The sequence below is a fragment of the Ambystoma mexicanum genome, chromosome 6p, assembly GCF_040938575.1.
Source record: "Ambystoma mexicanum isolate Mex_15411 chromosome 6p, UKY_AmexF1_1, whole genome shotgun sequence".
Lineage (NCBI taxonomy): Eukaryota > Metazoa > Chordata > Amphibia > Caudata > Ambystomatidae > Ambystoma > Ambystoma mexicanum.
In genome coordinates this window covers 391,426,705-391,440,002 of record NC_090935.1, presented here as the reverse complement: position 1 = coordinate 391,440,002, position 13,298 = coordinate 391,426,705, and positions in this window count along the sequence as shown.

Sequence of the window (13,298 nt, the reverse complement as noted above, 5' to 3'; positions counted from 1 at the left end):
CTTGACAAGAAGAAGCAGGCTCCAATACCACACACAATCCGACCAGGGCAGGCAATACATCCAGCCAAATTCAGTCAGACAAAGTTCAACTCAAAACTAGCAGGCATATGCAGACACTTTGCATTAGCAATGTATAAGCAAGCACATGCAACATGTAAATGTAGGGTTATTAACATAAGTAACTACCTTCTGACTGTAGAAATCTGCTAAGTTGCTCTATCCTTAGCAATGTTATGGAAATGAAAGCCAATGTAAAAGCCAATGACCCACCTCAAGGAGCATTCCTAATCAACAACACTATCTGTAAAACAATGACGGCAATGGGCAACGGTACTGCATTCAAACTGCATATGCACTCTCAAACCGATAAAGTGCTCAGTTATCCAAGGGAAGCAGAACAACATGTTAAACTGTGCAACTTATTCAACTAAGCCATGATCTGAATAGGAAGTAATGCACATGATGCTCCCAACCTAAAAAGAGGGTTTAATTATTTATTTTATTTATTTTGTTTTTATAGATCGCCCCTAACCCTGAAGTATCTGGGTGCTTGAGCACATACAAATGTGTTACAGTTACAGATGCAGTATATTCGGTTTAGGCTGAAAGGATCTTTTTGGGTGGGGGGGGGTTCCCCACCAAACCACCGTTTTTTGGGCAAAAACCACAAATGTAACCCCTTTTGAGTCAAATGTATTGTAATGGACCCTTTTGAATTCGACCATTGACTGGACACCGTATATTCAACAGTTAAGCAGTTACAGTATATTAATCAGTTACAGTAGCAGTATAATAAATAGTGCTTGGGACCAGGTTACATAAGGCCAGGGTGAAGATGGCAAAAATAGACATAGCAGAGGATGAGGCAGCAAGTTACAGTGGATACATAATGAGTGAAGTTAGTTAGGCCAAGAGCCCTTCTTTTACTTTAGCTCTGAAGGCCCAAAAAGAGGGTTACGATCTGATAGCTTTAGGGAGGAAGTTCCAGCATTTAGCTGCCAGCACTGGGAAACTCGATCCCCCTTCTATTTTCAATTTAAATTTAGGTATATTGAGGCGGTGCAGGTAGGTAGATCTGTTGGGCCTGATGGAATGGTGCCTTGAGAATTTGACTGACAGATATTGTGGAGCTATGTTGGTTAGGCATTTGTGTGTAATGACGAGTGTGCAAAGTTTAATTCTGTCGCGTACTGTAAGCCAGAGAAAGTCACATTTGATGGACTAGATATATTGTAAAAGTGGAATAGTCTAGGTGCAACACAGGTCGTTGTTCTTAAGAATAGGGTATTACAATAGTTCAATTTGGACAAGATCAAGGCCCTGGCTAGCGTGAGGCAACTATTTGGGGACAGAAAAGGTTTGCAGGTGTTGATAAGTGTATTTTGTGTATGCAGTGGTGGATACTGTGGAGTTTACCTGTTTTATAAGTGAGAGGGTGGAATCTAAATAAACACCAAGGGTTTAGCTTCTTTGGCAACTTTAATTATATTGCCATCAATGTTAAAGGAGTTGTACCTGTGATCGAGTTTGTTAAAACGGGCTTGTGTGCCAATGATCAAGAGCTATGTCTTGTAGTCGTTTAAGCAGAGGCTGTTTGTGGCCATCCAAACGTGAATTTTGCAAAAGATTTTGTTCAACTATCCAGAGTCTCTCTCATAGCAACCAATGAGGGTGATGAGGAACTGGATGTCATCTGCGTAGTTTGTGTAGGTGACACTCAGATTGTCGAGACGATCAAAGAGGAGCTTAGTAAACATATTATAAAGCGTGGGAGAAGCACAGGAGCCGTGGGGGACTTACAGTGGATGGGTAAAGGCTCGGTGGCTGCAGTGGGTGGGAAGACTGTGGTTGTTCTATTTGTAAGGGCGGCGTGGATCCAACTGGATCCAACTGGCAGCATTTGGTGAGAATGCTGCTGAAGAAGAGAGATGTTCTGTCAGGATTTGGTGGTCCACAAGTTCAAATGCTGCTGAGAGGTCTAACAGTAGCAGGAGGGCCAATTTGCCATTGTCTTTGGCTTTGTCCCTCTAGCTCTTTAGATCCAGAAGTCCAGTTTCCATTCATGTCTGAGTCTAAAGCCAGATTGACTCAGACCAAGAAGGTTATTATCTTCCAAATGTTTTTGAATTTGGAGATATGCCACTCTATCTATTAACTGGAAAGGGACCGTTATTATGGGTCTGTAATTGGTGGGTATATTTGGATCTAGGTTGGGTTTTTTTGAGGACAGGCATGATCCATGCCTCTTTGAGGTTATTGGGGACTACCCAGTTTTTAAAGGATGAGTTGATCAGAGATGTGATAAAGGGAGCTCATTCTTTTGCACCTTCCTTAATGACTGAGGCAGGGCAGGTGTCGCCCTTGCAGTTCGAAGGTTTGAGCCCAGAGATTATTTTTGCCACTTCTTCACTGGATACTGGGGAGAAGTGGAAAGGTAGGCATGGGTCAGTTGAGGAGTAGGCAGGTTGGGTGAGTTGGTATTGAAGGGGAGACTATTCTTCTTTGTCTCAATTTTGTTTTGTAGTAAGACCAGTTGTTAGGCGGACACCTGTGCAGTTCCCTCTGGGACCACTGCAAAAGATTTAGGACTACAGGTGTTTGGCAGTAAACCCACTTGGTAGCAGTCTGTACCACACAGATTCACTTGGTAGCTGTGGCTGAGCAGTCAGACTTCCCTCAAGAAGAGTTAGGCAGTATGTGGAGTATACAATATAGGGCAATTCTACACAGTAAGACAAGCAAGCACGCAACAAGGCTTTGGTGAAAAGATATAAAGGTATTTATTTATAACGACACATCTATAGAAAACACTCTGGCACTATCACGGCAAACACTTCAATTACAATTACTCTACGAAGGAAACAGATCAATCCCCCTAACAATAGTTTGACAAGTCTAGGTTCTACCAGCATCACTTATTTGCAGACAGAGGTGTATGCTTCAACCTAGATGGCACTCTAGTATTGGTTAGGACGGGAGAGAAAAATAAGCAGGTCACAAAATCAACACAGTTCAATACTTCACGGAAAAATGCAAGGCAAGAAGACAAGAACGACGATAGATCATAAAGTTCAGAGGCCAGGCCCACTCGGAGAGAGGCAAGGCGATATGTCCCAAAAAGTCTCTTAGTGGAAATGCGTTCGAGTCTTTGTAGCAAATTGTTATCGGAAGATTGGACCAGTTCAGAACAAAACGCTAAAGAAAGATTGGAGGTGACCCAAAGGAAAGGCGAGGATTAAGACACCTCACTCGATCCGGCAGAAAGGGAAGCCAGGCAGAGACGATACCTTGTTTGTGGAGAGACAGCTCCGGCGGGGGCAGTTGTTCCTGGTGGTGGATGCACGTCGGGTCTTTGCCAAGAGTAGAGATCTCGTCGTCGAAGAAAAGTGAAGTCCGGTGCACCACCAGGGAAGAGACCAGCCGCGGAGTGCTCCGTCACAAGGCACCACCTTTTGGTCGCGGTACAGGGGTAGTGGCTATCCGGTTGCCGAGGTGCTCTGCACAGGTAATTCAACCACTGTGTCCTGGAGCGAAGAAAAAGCAAAGGGGACTGGTTGTTCCCACCAGTCAGGAGAAGAGACTCTCCGGCAGGGAGATCTCCTCTGTCGCCGGGAAGTGGTGAGTCGTGCAGGTCGGCTCAGCATTACCCTCGTCGGATTCTTAGGTCCTGAGGCGACTTCTGAAGATCCAGTCCCAAAAGCCCTTCTTTTATGCAGAAAACCCCCATTCATTCAGCCTAGCTGTCAATCAACACATGCTAAGTGGTGAGCAGGGAGGCTCACCACTTGGGCCAATCACACCAGAGTTCGACCGGAGTTGGCAAGGCAACTCGGTCCAGGGTGCCTAAACCCCCTCCCCCTGTGGTAACCCAGACAGAATGGCACCACTTTGGAGGGTCTCTGTACAGAAGCCCGCCAAAAGTGGAACAAAGGGCTCAACCTTTGGTTTAGGAGTCACAGAGACAAACACAGACGCCATTTGAAAAACCGAGTTCTGGCAGAAAATACCATCCGGTAAACTTATTTAAGATAAGTAAACTGATGGTATGTTAGAGATTAACGAGGAAAAGTATCAATCTCCAACAATGGGAAGAATCCCATAGGGTTATGTTCGGGGTCGAACATAACAAGTAGTTTCCACTGCGACCAGCCAAAACTCGACGAGGGGGGACGGGACAGTGCCCCCTCGAATGACAGACCTAGGAGTAATCGAATTACCCCTACTAGTACGTCCACAATAGGATGGTTTGTACTAGTTCTGTTAGTAAATTTAGGTCTAGTAAAGCCAATGGTGACTTTACAAGCCCGGGGAGACAGTAGTCAGTCCCCGGGTATGGAGTCTATGGTGGAGGTCCGCTAGGACGCCCCAGTGTTACGGCACGTAGGGTGCGGTGTAACACACATAGCAAAACATATGAGACCCTATGGAGTAAAAGACCCCATAGCCCATAGAACACATTGACATTCAAAGGAATTACACACATTCATGTCGAAGAGTGGGAGAAAAAGGGTCTCACTCTTGGCAGGACGGAAAAACAACTCCAGAAATCCAGCAAAGCTGCTGGGGGACTCACTAGGTTAGGAAATTCAGCCTAAACAGAGAATTCTCCCTAACACTAGTTTATCTGACAAAGCTTTCTGATGTTTTCACACCAGGCTTTGTCTTTAATGTAATCATCGGTGGGATGGGCTGGAGACTAGTTCTTTTAGGATTGAGAAGAGCTCTTTGGTACCAGATTTAGCGTTCTGAATCCTGGTATTGTAGATCTCTCTTTTTGTACTGTGATGGCAGTTTTATAAGTGGCCGCTGCCAAAGCAAAGCTTTCCTTGTTAGGGGTGGATGGAGATGTTCTCCAATTGGCTTCAGATATTCTTTTGATGTTGCACAATGCTTTTAGTTTGGCGGTAAACCATTTGTTTAAATGGGCAGTCGGTTTTGCCTTCCTGCATTTCAGCGATGTGATTTGATTAAGAGAATGTTCAGTGGTACTGCTGTATAGGTCAACCAAGGAAGCAGGATCCAGGTTAGAATTGTGAGATGAATCAGTGATGGGTTGTAGTAGTGGTAGAAGGTTGTCTAGTGGTATATTGTGTTTGTTCCTTGAAAGTGATTGTGGGGCAAGGAAGGCCTGGGTGGTAGTATGAATGTCTTTCATGATAGTGAAGGTAGTGATGGTCGGACCATGTGCACAGGGCATTGTTAAGAATAGTTGTCGAGCAATTGAAGTCAGCCAGTGAATCCAGCGTTCTGCCTTTGGAATGGGTAGGATCGTTGATGTGTTGTTTGAATCCCCCCAGGGTGGCACAAGGTCCTTGGTCACACAAGGCGACTGTGATGTGGTCCACTTGGGATTCATCCATGCATTGTTGACACGGTGTATTCATTCCTCGTGATCTCTAAATAGCAATGTGCCTCTACAGTTCAATTGAAGGGAAGATATTTAAAAAGCACACTTTCCTCTGATTGAGACCAAGCATCACAGTATCCTAAGGAACCTTCAGCACAGCAGGGGTTATCACACAAGCGTTTCCTGCATTTCAGAGCCATCCAGAGAAAGTAATTGAGTGAATACTGATTAGCATGAAAAACAGTCAAGACAACAGGACAAGTAACACAAGGAATGCTTTGCTCAACATGGTTTCCATTTTTTGTTTCCTGCATTGATGGGGGCACAGTTGACTACGATATTAATCATTACTTTCTTCATCCTCACTGTTATCATCCTCACTCTTCTCATCCTCACTCTCTTTAACGCCCACTAGCAAAGAACTCTCGAGCACCACCAAGGACGATGATGCTTGTGAACCATATGAGGATAAAGGAGGTGTGTTCAGCCCTGCAGTAGGGCATCCAACACATAAAGCAATCCGTACCCTAATCATTTCACGTGGGGACAATAAAACAGTCCATTTGAATCAAGCAGTGTGGGGAGAAAAGTCTCCATTCCTGCAAAGTACTGTTCTCCAAATGTGAAGCGCTGATACAGGTCATTGAACTGGTGCACATTTTGCAATAGTTGTGTGTGGCAGCCCCGGGTGAATTCTCCATGCAGCATCTTTCATATCTGAAATGTGACAGCTTAAAATGCACAGCTGAAGAAAAGTACAGAAATGTAGCAAAGAATCAAGTAGAGTTCATTATAATGATGGTAGGTGGGCTACGGCATAACACACAGGGACCTCTTAATATGGAGCAGACCCAATACATAACAGTTGGGAGGAAGTGGGTTAAGCATGCTTAAGGTTTCCCTTTTACGGATCAGTTCACTGTCAACGTTGACAACATAAACTTGTAGGTAGCAAGGCTAAATATAAGCTCATGGAGTGTGCCAGCACTGGTGCAATATATAGCATTGTTCAAGCAGCATGTACAAGATTATTCTTCAAGTAGATTACCTGGAGCACACCCACAAGTCCATTCTCAGCCATAGACAGCTGAAGCGTAGCTGACATTCAGAGAACATTCAGGCATCACCGCTCATCCCAAATGATCTTTCAAAACCATTAGGACAAAGACATCACACAACACATCCATGCATCTCACACAGACACAAGACTCTGGCTACTTCATTATGGAATCCATTTATACGGAAACCACTATAGCACTCAAGGAGGATACTGACCGCCCACAGAGAAAAACCACTCACTAGGACTTACCTCCAGCAGATTCAGCATACTTATCCTTCTGTTGCACCTAATACTACCACCTTCGCACCAGCTACAATTGCAATATGTTTTGTGTCACAATCATCTAACCCACATGTGTGCGCAGATCCTGGATGTTCAGTTTGCATTACGGACCATTAACGTGCTACATGTGTCTGTTTCTGTCTATTGCCCTCTTGCCCTGGGTTGTACAAAAGTCATGTGTGTGCATGCTAGCTGCCGTACTAGACATTTATGGCACAAACCTCTGATCTTTTGTTGTTTAACGCCATTGGATCAGTGGAGAACGACATTTGCATCTGTCTCATCATGGTGGACAACACTTGTGAGACAACGCAGGAGAAGAATGGCTGATGGACTGCCTCTGTTGGTGCTGCAGTCTCAAGTGTATCTGGAGCCTAATTATTTCTAGTTATATGAGGTGTAGCGAAAAAGATGCCGGAAAGGTCAGGCTGGGTTGTGTCTGTTTTTTTATGTGCTATTCCCATGTCCTAATTGCTGGTTTATTCCATATGTGGCTTGTTATAAGTGGAGTGATGGCTCTTGTTGAGCAGGTTTGGCCCACCTGTGTGATTGGGCATGTTTCCCCACATAGTTTGCACATGCTCTTCAACAGGGGCCATCCGTAGGTGTAAATCTGGGTGCCAAATAAAACGTTATGGTGTTATGTTATTGGATGAGTTGTTTTAGTGCTATTGCAACATGTAAAAGCAAGGTATAAAACAAAACAAGGATGTCTGATTTCTTGATTTCATGTTGTTAAGTGTATTGGTTAGGACTGCATTGAAGAGTATACAGAGAGTAGAACAACTAAGGTGTAAACCAATTACATTTGCTTTACTCATTGGTGATGTCTGATCCACACAATGCAAAATCGTGTGCAAAGAGACAGCTGCTTGAGGTGTGCACAAGAGAACAGTTTGAGGCATGCTGGCATTGATAGTTATGGGTGTCGGGATTGGAAGTAGGGAATGCTGAGGTAGAGGTCATGGGCAGGGTGTCAAGTGGAGGCAATTGGGCACTAGGATGATGGCTAGAGAAGTTCAGGTAAGGAAATCAGCAGTGCTAGCATGGATAATGGACATGGCTGCTCTTGAAGGCATGGTGGGAAGGGAAGAGGGTAATGGGTTCTTCCAACTCTGGTTCCTCCTCTACTAGATTCTTCATATGTGCCGTCAACGCACTAAGTTTGTGATAGTCTCAAATAAAGGAGGTGAACATGCCACTTTGAAATTGAAAATTATTGTGTGCCCTGCAGGTGTGTGCTCTTTTACAGACACCAATATGTCCGTACAGCTGACATGTTGGGGCTAAAGGAAACCGGCATGCAGCATGCAAATATAATATACACTTGCAAATGGAAAGTCACAGGAGCACAACATAACAAACAGTACAGTGACATCACATCAAAGAGTTCCAATGCCAATAAAAAAGCAATGACACCCTAGCAAATGCAAAGAAGAAATTACCCATATCGAAGGCTTCCAGGGCCGTATTGTAAAAAGCGGATACAAAATATGTTAGTGTATAGTGAGCTGTATGCAATAGAATAGGAGGCACATCTTACAGCAGACTAATGTACCCTCCGTGAACCCTCCGTGAAAGGGAGGATCTTGTTCTGCTTCTTGGCTTTGGCCTCAGGTGGATATTTTTCCTCTTGAACTCGTTTGTCCCCATTCAGAGATCAGTGTCATTGAAAGAATGAGGGCCTCAGTATAAGTACGGCGGCGCAGGAAAAAATGGAGGTAAAGCAGTGTTAGAAAGCAAACAAACAGTGTCCAAGTTTGCGCCTCTCAATGTTAATTAAATAAATGAACACATGGGACAAAGACACATCATGTGTGTATATTTCTTGCAATATTTGCACAAAATCAATCGTAATTTTTATTTTAATATTTATTGTATTTAGTTCACATCATGACCTTTTTAAAAAACAAAAGAGAAACATACAATAAAATACAATACCTTTTCTAATATGCATCAGTTCAATACGTCATTTTATGCAGACTCGTAAACATCGGCTCAGGACTCACTTTCCTCAGAGGGCAGTAATTTCCAAAATGCTGGGTTAAATTACTTTCCCCGGTACCAGCCAAACATCAATCTCCAAAACAACCCTTCTTTCTTTCCCCACTTTCCTGAGCCCAGACAGCCCAATCCGGGAGAGGGGGGCCAAGGGTTGAGGGGTACCAAAACTTTCCCAACCAAGGGTATTATGGGAGAAGGGATAGTTACCCTTCCCGTGATCAACCCAGGGTAGATCAGAGGACCCCGTACCAGCCAGAGCGGGTAACCCAACTGGAGCGCCAGATCCAGAACTTGGCACAGCATCTGGGTCACATGTTGAGGGCTCAGCAGAGCCCTCAGATGAACATGGCAGCCCAGAACTCCTCAAATCAAGGGTCTGGTACTCCAGAGCAATGATGGGGAGAGAACCCCGACAACCCACCGGTTCCCAGGGAGGAGGCACAGAGGGAAGGTGGCTGTAAAGCCTTAGAGGAAGTTTCCTTCCCCACTTATGAAAAACCCCTGAAACCCCAGGAACCGGAACCCAAATCTCCTGCCCCTGTAAGTCTGCAACCTAAGGAACAAAGGGTGGCTAGGAGAGATAAAGGAACTAAAAAGACCCATTTTGTGGAGGAGGTTTGAATCTTCCAATTTGAAGGAGAGGGGTCCTCAGAGGATTCTGGGAGAAGGATATTCTCCTTCAGGGATGGGGGAACTCCTCCCAAATAAAAACAGGTCACAAGAGATCCTGATCAAGACTGGGTAGATGTGGGGACCAAGTTAAAACCGCCCACCATTGAAACCCAGAAGGACCAGCAAGAAAATCACCCTGTTCAAACCAATTCTGGTGGCTGCCTACACAAAGGGGGCGGGGGAGCAGCCCAGAATCAGAAATATCCAACTGTCACCTTTTTCTTGCAGGTTCCCAAATCCCAATCAAAATCCTGCCCAAATCACCCCTCTGTCAGAATCCAGAACAAAGAAATTAACCCACCAATTGGCCAAAAATGTGCATTATCTTTGCCTCCTTGAGGAGAAGGAGGGAAGATTTTATGCCCCGGTCCAAATAAAAGGGAAATGTACATTTTTGGCACTGGTGGACACTGGATCCCAAGCCGCCCTTCCGTAAAAAAGGGGCTTTGATCAACTGAATTCAGGAAGGGGGGATACCAAATCCCTCGCACCCCTCTTCATGGACAACTTCAGAACTTAGATGGGAATGAAATTCCTGTTGAGGGGACTGTGGATTTAGAAATTAAAATTGGGCGAAACAAGGTGAAGCACCCGGTCGTAGTTGTGACTCCAGAGGGCACACCATGTTTACTAGGGAATGACATCCTGCATAGATTGTCTCTCCACATAGATTGTGTAAACAAGGTCCTCTGGACCCAGACTAACCAACAAATAAAATTAAAACATAGTGTCAACCATGTTAGTTTAAATGGCACATGCCACATGGCTGAACAAAAACCTGACCAAATTGAATTCCATTTCCAAAATAACCAAATCTCTGATGTGATGGTATTTGCAGTAGGTCAACAAACTGGTGATGGGAAGTCCTCTCTATTTCTGAAAATCAACCGTGCTTCCAGTCTCAAGTGGAATTCCACACTGGAAGGGAACACTCTGAAATTCTATACAAATTCACAATCAGAAAACCCTACTTCTATAGTCCAAAATGATGAGAAATTGTAACGCTCACCTGGTATCCACGGGGACGCCACGCAATCTGGCTGGACTGCTTCTGACATTGGACCCAATCCCTTGGACTCTTGTTCGGCTGAGGTCTGAAAACACAGGAGTTTAGGTTTTAGCTTATAGTCTCTTTAGCCTGGAGCCCACCTCCCTTGTGGACCCAACAACCCCTTAGTGCTCTCCTCACCTTGGTTTTTGGTATGGTGAGCTCTCCATCCTATTGTTCTGTGCAGGGGTGCATTGTGGATGGGCACGTCGCAACCTAGTTGCTTCACTGGTGCGGGCCCCTCAGAGTCCAGACCTACGGCAACTTAGTTTGATGGGTAAGTCTGCTGTTTTGACAGCTTGTCCTTAATTTGTAATTGCCCCTATTAATGTCTTTCCTTCTTTGTTAGGTGCAGAAGGAGTTCTGGTGATGTCGTGCTGGCTGGGGCTGTGCACAAGATGGTAAGTGAAAGCACAGAGCGTGGCGCTAGGTGCTTTTCTTGTGCTAACCTGTTTGTTGTCTCTTTCTTGCAGGCTGCCGTGAAGTTCCAGATTGTATGTTGCAGAGAAGATGGAGAGCGGTGAGTAAGGTGTTGTTCGAACCGCCTTCTAGCACTTATGCATGCTGAACAGCCTTGTCTTTCTTCTTGCAGGTCGTTGAAAGGCCCGGAATGGATGTAGACCAAAAGCAAGTCCAAGTCAGGTATGCGTGAGCCTATTGGTTGATTTTGAAATGTGACGAATAAACACTTACTAATGCTGCTTCTCTATTCTCCCCAGGTTGCGGCTTCCAAGAGAGAACGAGCGATCGCCGAGATGCTGGATGTTCGGGATTCTGGAGCGGATGGCAGAGGCAGGGCTCGCTAATAGGTAAGCGAATACTAACAGTGTTCTTGTTTTCTTGTTCTTGCAGGTATCGGGCCCGGAATGCAGAGAAGATCCGACAGACCGTAGTGAGCGTTACGCTGCGACCAGCAGAGTAACGCAAAGCGTGTTCTCCAGCTTGGGTGTGGCTTATATAGCCTGCAGGTATCCCAGGTGCCCCAGGCCTGACCACACCCCAAATGCCAGTTCTGGAACTGAGCCAAGCGGGGGCATCCATGTTGTGAAAATGCCATTGTGAGTTCAAGTTTTCCCATTTCCCATATGAGCCTGGGACCAAAGGCACCAGGACTGACTCCAAGAGAGTCTTGGAGGACATAATGGGTCCCTTGTGGCCATGATGGAAGACCGTGGTGCAGCCCATATGGCCTGACATCCAGGGCTAGGGGCAAGAGTCATGACAGAAATCAGATCAAAGCTTGGCTGACCTTCAGAAAATTGGAGAAAAGTTGTTCATCCCTATTCAGTTAAATGAGGGGAAGGACTCTGTTCTCGCCCGATGGTGCATGAACAATGGTAAGAGCTTCATCTGCGAAGCCATGTTCCGAAAACTCCCAAAAGATCCAGCCATTCCCACATTTAAATTGATAGACAAATGGGAAATGGACCTGGAAACATCCAATTCCAAACATCTCCTGCCTAGCAGGTGTATGCTCAAAATGTCCACAGGCAACAAGAGCATAGTCCATAATTGTTGGGTTGTGTGAGATTTCCCTGCTGTATTTTATTTAGGCAGTGACATTCTCAATCGCTTTGCCATTAGCTTGGACCTAATAAACTTCAAAGACTGGTCCTGATTAGTGAATAATCCCATGGACGTTGATGACCCAGAGAAAGCATTTCGGTCAGTTCAACTGCTGCCACATGCAGTTGAAATTCAGATTGGAGAGGAAGTCGCCATCCCTGAACGGACCCGACAATTCTCACTTGAAGTAAAAATTAAAAGAGGAAAGAAACTGAAAAATCCTGATGCCTTTGTTCATCTCAATGCTCATTTCCAACAGCAAGGGTTGGGGTTAAACCCAACACCACTAGTCAATACAGAACATGACACCATTCCAATAGAGGTGGATAACAGCGACCTTAGGAGTATCACTCTGGGCGCAGGCACCCTTATTGGAATGGCGGTTGATGACCAACATTTTTCCATAGATTTAGGTAACAAACTGGTAGGACCAAACCCCAATGACTGTTTTGACATTGATAGCGACAATGACACAACACCAGACAGGATCTTCACTCGGCATGGGGGGAATTTCCTGGTGTACTATTCCTGACCTTATGGTAAGGAAGATGTGACCTGTGACTTCAGGAGGGATGAGGTGATCTTTCAAGTCCACCAGGACTGCCTTCCCCATCTGAAGCCATCAGTCCAAGACAATACTTTGACCAGGGACTTCTTCACCCCGCTGGAGGAGGCCGCTGAGACAGCCAAACCAGAAGTCTGATTTGATTACGGCTCAGAAGAGGGATCCAATAATTGATACGTTTTATCAACACATTGAGGACCCTGAGAGCTTTCCCCTGACGGATACTGATTACATTGCGAAAGAGGACCTCAGAGTGTTGATGAAATGTCTAAAAATGTACCGAATCTGAAATCGTTTGTTGGTGAGGAGATCCATATATGCCCGTGACCAGTGGATGGTCCCTACCTCATTCCGAAGCCTGATGCTATATCGCGCCCATGATGCGGCCACAGCCGGTCATCAGGGGTTTCATACGACATTAGAAATCTTGCAAGAGGTTGCATATTGGCCACACATGGGGCAGGACCTCGACCAATACTTGAAGGGGTGTCTTGTGTATGCACAATTTCAGCCAACATCACTCACACACCATCCTCCCCTCCAAAAGAGGGGGGAGACACTGCCTTGTTCAGATTTACAATTCGATTTTATCGGGCCCGTGATTAACTCCTCTAGGGGGAACCAATACATGTTGACCGTAATGTTCTTGTTTACTAAATGAGTGGAATGTCTCCTGGCCCCAAACGAAACCTCAGCTGCCCTGTTGATCAATCACATCGTCTCGTGTTTTGGACTACCCCAAAGGTTTGAGTAA